The sequence below is a fragment of the Oncorhynchus mykiss genome, chromosome 18 (genome assembly GCF_057628025.1).
Source record: "Oncorhynchus mykiss isolate SJ-2025 chromosome 18, ASM5762802v1, whole genome shotgun sequence".
NCBI lineage: Eukaryota > Metazoa > Chordata > Actinopteri > Salmoniformes > Salmonidae > Oncorhynchus > Oncorhynchus mykiss.
In genome coordinates this window covers 21,263,686-21,270,913 of record NC_143039.1, presented here as the reverse complement: position 1 = coordinate 21,270,913, position 7,228 = coordinate 21,263,686, and positions in this window count along the sequence as shown.

Here is a 7,228-nt window from a genome sequence, read left to right as displayed (position 1 = left end):
TGCATCATCTCCCAACAATTTAATGGGTATTTACCAACGTTTCGGCATCACTGTGCCTCCCTCAATGATTTTTTTGACACAAATGCTGTATATCCTGAATATTTGTTCTTTCTAAAATGTTACTGTTTTTAAATAAATCTGTGATTATTCTCTTTAAGCGGATGTTTGTTTCAGTAGACATAGCGAGAGAACATTATTTTACACAATATCTCAGAAAATAGATTTAGACTGCAAGCTGCAGCTGCCAATTACATCTGTGGTAGAGGACTATGAGTCAACAAAAGCACATCAGCCTATGATGCTGCGGGACAGCAAGGATGAGCGGGTTCGTCAGGCAGAGATTGAGGTCAGTGGTCGCAAGTGGTCAACCAGCAGAGCGCTCAGGGAGGCGGAGGAACAGCTGCAACACGGTGACATTGTTGGGTCGGTAAACCAAGACAGGCTGAGTCTGCGATGCACAACCAGGTCAAGCTGGAAGAAGGCAGATTCCAAAAAGTGCTGTGGTGCAGAGGTAGGAATGAAAGGCTGAGGAAGAATTCAGGCATGTCAAGAGTTGTAGCCGTGAAAATACATAGCAGCTTGACATGCTGGGGTAGCGTGAGAAAGAGGTCACTCACCTGGAACATGGAAGGGCAGCGGATTAAGTTTCTGCTTTGCTCTGTGTACAATGTTTTCCCAACAGCAACAAACCTTCACACGTTGGGGTTGGCAGACAGCCCAGACAGCTGCACACTGTGGACGACCAGCCAATCTGAAGCACATGCTCTCCTCCTGCCACGCAGGTCTGACCGATGGAAAATTCAGGTGCGGCATGACCAAATACTAACTGTAGCAAGCAAGGAGAAAGCTGAAACATCTCACCCAGGGCTGTTTCATCCACTTCATCAGGTCAGGAAAGAGCGCAGCAAAGTGAACAAGGAGCAAAAAAGATATTGATTCCAAAATAGTAAAAAATAATCTAGATATTATTTTTGAATGTGTTGGTGTGTCCAAACTTTTGAATGGTACTGTATATACAGTACCAGTAAACGTTTGGACACACCTACTCATTCAAGCGTTTTTCTTTATTTGGACTATTTTCTGTATTGTGGAATAATAGCGATGACAGCAAAACTATGAAATAACACATGGAATCATGTAGTAACCAAAAAAGTGTTAAACAAAATATATTTTATATTTGAGATTCTTAAAAGTAGCCACCCTTTGCATTGATGATAGCTTTGCATACTCTTGGCATTCTCTCAACCAGCTTCATAGTCACCTGGAATGCATTTCAATTAACAGGTGTGCCTTCTTAAAAGTTCATTTGTGGAATTTCTTTCCTTCTTAATGCATTTGAGCCAATCAGTTGTATTGTGATAAGGTAGGAGTAGTATACAGAACATAACCCTACATGGTAAAAGACCAAGTTCATATTATGGCAAGAACTGCTCAAATAAGCAAAGAGAAATGACAGCCCATCATTACTATAAGACATGAAGGTCAGTCAATCTGGAAAGTTTCTTGAAGTGCAGTCGCAAAAACCATCAAGCGCTATGTCGAGACCGGCTCTCATGAGGACCACCACAGGAAAGGAAGACGCAGAGTTACCTCTGCTGCAGCGAATAAGTTCATTAGAGTTACCAGCTTCAGAAATTGCAGCCCAAATAAATGCTTCATAGAGTTCAAGTAACAGACACATCTCAACATCAACTGTTCAGAGGACACTGCGTGAATCAGGCCTTCATGGTTGAATTGCTGCAAAGAAACCACTACTAAAGGACACCAATAATAAGAAGAGACTTGCTTGGGCCAAGAAACACGAGCAATGGACATTAGACAGCTTAATCTGTCCGTTGGTCTGATGAGTCCAAATTTGAGATTTTTGGTTCCAACCACCGTGTCTTTGTGAGATGCAGAGTAGGTGAATTGATGATCTCTGCATGTGTGGTTCCCACCGTGAAGAATGGAGGAGGTGTGATGGTCTTTGGGTGCTTAGCTGGTGACACTGACGGTGATTTATTTAGAATTCAAGGGACACTTAACCAGCATGGCTACCACATAATTCTGCTGCGGTACGCCATCCCATCTGGTTTGCGCTTAGTGGGACTATCATTTGTTTTTCAACAGGACAATGACACAACACAACTCCAGGCTGTGTAAGGGCTATTTGACCAAGGAGTGTGATGGAGTGCTGCATCAGATGACCTGGCCTCCACAATCACCGACCTCAATCCAATTGAGATGGTATGGGATGAGTTGGACCGCAGAGTGAAGGAAAAGCAGCCAACAGGTGCTCAGCATATGTGGGATGTCATGTCTGGACTATCATTAAATGTGATGACTTATTTATATCAAATCAGTTCTCTAGGTTTAATTATTACGTGATTAAACTAATCATGTAAACATTAATTAACTAGGAAGTCAGGGCACTACTGAAAATGTTGAGATTTACTGAATTTAAATTTTCCGAATATAACTCTTCAGATATTTTAATATCTGATCAATTACAGTCTTCTATTAATAAATTATTATTACCTCATCAGTTCTCATTACTGAACGTCACAATTCCTAGCCTAAATCATGAATCAGATATATACGAGTTGGCTTCATTATTTATTAATTAACTAACTAAATAATCACACAGAATACATAACAAACAAACAGTAGATATTTGGGTTACTACATGATACAAAGAAAAAGTTCCTGGCGGACAAAGCCGATATGAAGGCTTGGTAGACAAAGGAAATGGGTGGGGACTGAGAAAGAGCGGGAAAGACAAAATGGATTCACTACACACAGTTGATAATTATTTTAATTTAAATGCTCATCCTTTGCACATGAACTGCCACTTATTCGAGAAGAATTGCAATGTATATATTTAAATATATAAATATATTTGTATTTATTAGGGATCCTAACACATTAAGACACTTACATTACACATAAAACAAAATATAAAACAGTACATCATATAACATTATTACACCACTACATACAGTGGAGAGAACAAGTATTTGATACACTGCCAATTTTGCAGGTTTTCCTACTTACAAAGCATGTAGAGGTCTGTAATTTTTATCATATGTACACTGCAACTGTGAGAGACGGAATCTAAAACAAAAATCCAGAAAATCACATTGTATGATTTTTAAGTAATTAATTTTATTGCATGACATAAGTATTTGATCACCTACCAACCAAGTAAGAATTCCGGCTCTTACAGACCTGTTAGTTTTTTCTTTAAGAAGCCCTCCTGTTCTCCACTCCTTACCTGTATTAACTGCACCTGTTTGAACTCGTTACCTGTATAAAAGACACCTGTCCACACACTCAATCAAACAGACTCCAACCTCTCCACAATGGCCGAGACTAGAGAGCTGTGTAAGGACATCAGGGATAAAATTGTAGACCTGCACAAGGCTGGGATGCGCTACAGGACAGTAAGGCAAGCAGCTTGGTGAGAAGGCAACAACTGTTGGCGCAATTATTAGATAATGGAAGAAGTTCAAGATGACGATCAATCACCCTTTGTCTGGGGCTCCATGCAAGATCTCACCTCGTGGGGCATCAATGACCATGAGGAAGGAGAGGGATCAGCCCAGAACTACACGCCAGGACCTGGTCAATGACCTGAAGAGAGCTGGGACCACAGTCTCAAAGAAAATCATTAGTAACACACTACGCCGTCATGGATTAAAATCCAGCAGTGCACGCAAGGTCCCCCTGCTCAAGCCAGCGCATGTCCAGGCCCGTCTGAAGTTTGCCAATGACCATCTGGATGATCCAGAGGAGGAATGGGAGAAGTTCATGTGGTCTGATGAGACAAAAATAGAGCTTTTTGGTCTAAACTCCACTCGCCGTGCTTGGAGGAAGAAGAAGGATGAGTACAACCCCAAGAACACCCTCCCAACCTTGAAGCATGGAGGTGGAAACATAATTCTTTGGGGATGCTTTTCTGCAAAGGGTACAGGATGACTGCATCTATTGAGGGGAGGATGGATGGGACCAAGTATCGCGAGATTTTGGCCAACAACCTCCTTCCCTCAGTAAGAGCATTGAAGATGGATCGTGGCTGGGTCTTCAAGCATGACCACGACCTGAAACACACAGCCACAGCAACTAAGGAGTGGCTCCGTAAGAATCATCACAAGGTCCTGGAGTGGCCTAGCCAGTCTCCAGACCTGAACCCAATAGAAAATCTTTGGAGGGAGCTGAAAGTCCATTTTGCCCAGCGACAGCCTCGAAACCTGAAGGATCTGGAGAAGGTCTGTATGGAGGAGTGGGCCAAAATCCCTGCTGCAGTGTGTGCAAACCTGGTCAAGAACTACAGAAAACGTATGATCTCTGTAATTGCAAACAAAGGTAGCTGTACCAAATATTAAGTTCTGCTTTTCTGATGTATCAAATACTTATGTCATGCAATAAAATGCAAATTAATTACTTAAAAATCATACAATGTGATTTTCTGGATTTTGTTTTAGATTCCGCCTCTCACAGTTGAAGTGTACCTATGATAAAAATTACAGACCTCTACATGCTTTGTAAGTAGGAAAACTTGCAAAATCGGCATATATACAATGCAAAATGTATAATACTACCATACAACAATATTACAATGTACATGTGTATAGAGTGCGTGAGCTAGTTTGTGTCTGTACCTGTGTGTGTGTGTGTGTGTGTGTGTGTGTACAGTCCCAGCTGTTCCATAAGGTTTATTTACATCTGTTTTTCTTATTCTATTGCTTGAATCAGTTACCTGATGTGGAATAGAGTTCCATGTAGTCATGGCTCTATGTAATACTGTGCGCCTCCCATAGTCTGTTTTTGAATAGGTGATTGTGAAGAGACCTCTGGTGGAATTTTGGGGTATACATCTGAGCCGGATTGAATGGGCTCACGGGCCGGATCCGGTCATAGTGTATCCAATCGATACTAGCCTCAACTAGACCTAAGAAAAACAAGATTACAATAGATGTATTTCAATACATTTTGCCTAAAGGATGACTGTGGTATTATATTATGGAGAGTTGATGTTGATGGTAATGTAGCTGTGATCTGAAGGGGTGATGTTGATGTCACCAGGAGCTATGATGCTCATACTGTACTGTATATCTGCGTTGTGCTCCTCAAACAAAGTCTGATGTGAAGTTTATACAAATTCTTATTTACATATGATTTATTTACATATGATTTGGTTATTCTCTACCTCAATATTGTCACTATATATGACAGATAGGATATCTCCTTAGTAGGGTTGCAAAATTCCAGGAACTTTCAATAAATTACATTGTTTTCCTAGAATCCTGGTTGGGGGAATGAGCAGGAAATCCAGAATCTCTGGAAAAACAGGGAATTTATTGAAAGTCCCCAGAATTGTGCATCCCTACTCCTTAGGTACCCAGCAGTGTATCACATTAACACCATTAGCCATTAACCTTTATTTTACCAGTTAAGTTGACTGAGACAACATTCTCATTTACAGCAACAACCTGGGGAATAGTTACAGGGGAGAGGAGATGAATGTAAGCTGGGGATGACTTTGACAGTATGAGAGCCAGATTGGGTATTTAGGTTACCACCCCTCCTCTTACAATAAGTGCCATGGGATCTTTAGTGACCACAGAGAGTCAGGACCCCCATTTAACATCCCATCTGAAAGACAACATCCAACACAGGGCAATGTCCCCAATCATTACCCTGGGATATTTAGACCAGAGGGTGCCTCCTACTGGCCCTCCAACAGCGGAGGGATGCAAGCATCTGGTCTTCCATCCAGCTTAGCTTCAGAGGCAAGCCAGCGGAGGGATGCAAGTCTCTTTTAAATATTTATTTTTACCTTTATTTAACTAGGCGAGTCAGTTCAGAACAAATACCCCCACCCATAATGCAAATCTAATAATTTTGCCATGGGGTGCAGAGAAAATGTTTACACTTTAACAACTAATTTCTTGCGATTCCACAGTACACATGTTGCCGTAGGGTGGAGAGAAATGTTTGCAGTTTTTATTATGATATCTGAGTGAGAGTTTCTTTCATAATCAATTAGGGCTCCCCAGTCGGTAATTCAACCATTTTTATTTATTTTATTTATTTAACCTTTATTTAACCAGGTAGGCAAGTTGAGAACAAGTTCTCATTTACAATTGCGACCTGGCCAAGATAAAGCAAAGCAGTTCGACAGATACAACAACACAGAGTTACACATGGAGTAAAACAAACATACAGTCAATAATAAAGTATAAACAAGTCTATATACAATGTGAGCAAATGAGGTGAGAAGGGAGGTAAAGGCAAAAAAGGCCTTGGTGGCAAGGTAAATACAATATAGCAAGTAAAACACTGGAATGGTAGTTTTGCAATGGAAGAATGTGCAAAGTAGAAATAAAAATAATGGGGTGCAAAGGAGCAAAATAAATAAATAAATTAAATACAGTTGGGAAAGAGGTAGTTGATAGGGCTAAATTATAGGTGGGCTATGTACAGGTGCAGTAATCTGTGAGCTGCTCTGACAGTTGGTGCTTAAAGCTAGTGAGGGAGATAAGTGTTTCCAGTTTCAGAGATTTTTGTAGTTCGTTCCAGTCATTGGCAGCAGAGAACTGGAAAGAGAGGCGGCCAAAGAAAGAATTGGTTTTGGGGGTGACTAGAGAGATATACCTGCTGGAGCGTGTGCTACAGGTGGGAGATGCTATGGTGACCAGCGAGCTGAGATAAGGGGGGACTTTACCTAGCAGGGTCTTGTAGATGACATGGAGCCAGTGGGTTTGGCGACGAGTATGAAGCGAGGGCCAGCCAACGAGAGCGTACAGGTCGCAATGGTGGGTAGTATATGGGGCTTTGGTGACAAAACGGATTGCACTGTGATAGACTGCATCCAATTTGTTGAGTAGGGTATTGGAGGCTATTTTGTAAATTACATCGCCAAAGTCGAGGATTGGTAGGATGGTCAGTTTTACAAGCCATGATTACTACAATTTCAGATAGATGGCTAGACTATATTATCAATCTTAAAAATGTATGAATGCTTTTAGATATGTGGGTGAAGTAGTGAATGGTTTCAGGAGGAAGGTGATATTATTGGGACATACCCATGATTAGGTCAGGGCATGATGTGGCCTTAATGAGAGGAGCCATCCAGAACTGTAAAGGAACAGGGAAAGGGTTCCGAGAAGACAAGAGCAGTGGACAGATTGAGTCCATATGGTTGTGTGCCGGTGTCAATGCACATTTTAATCAAATCAAATCAAAT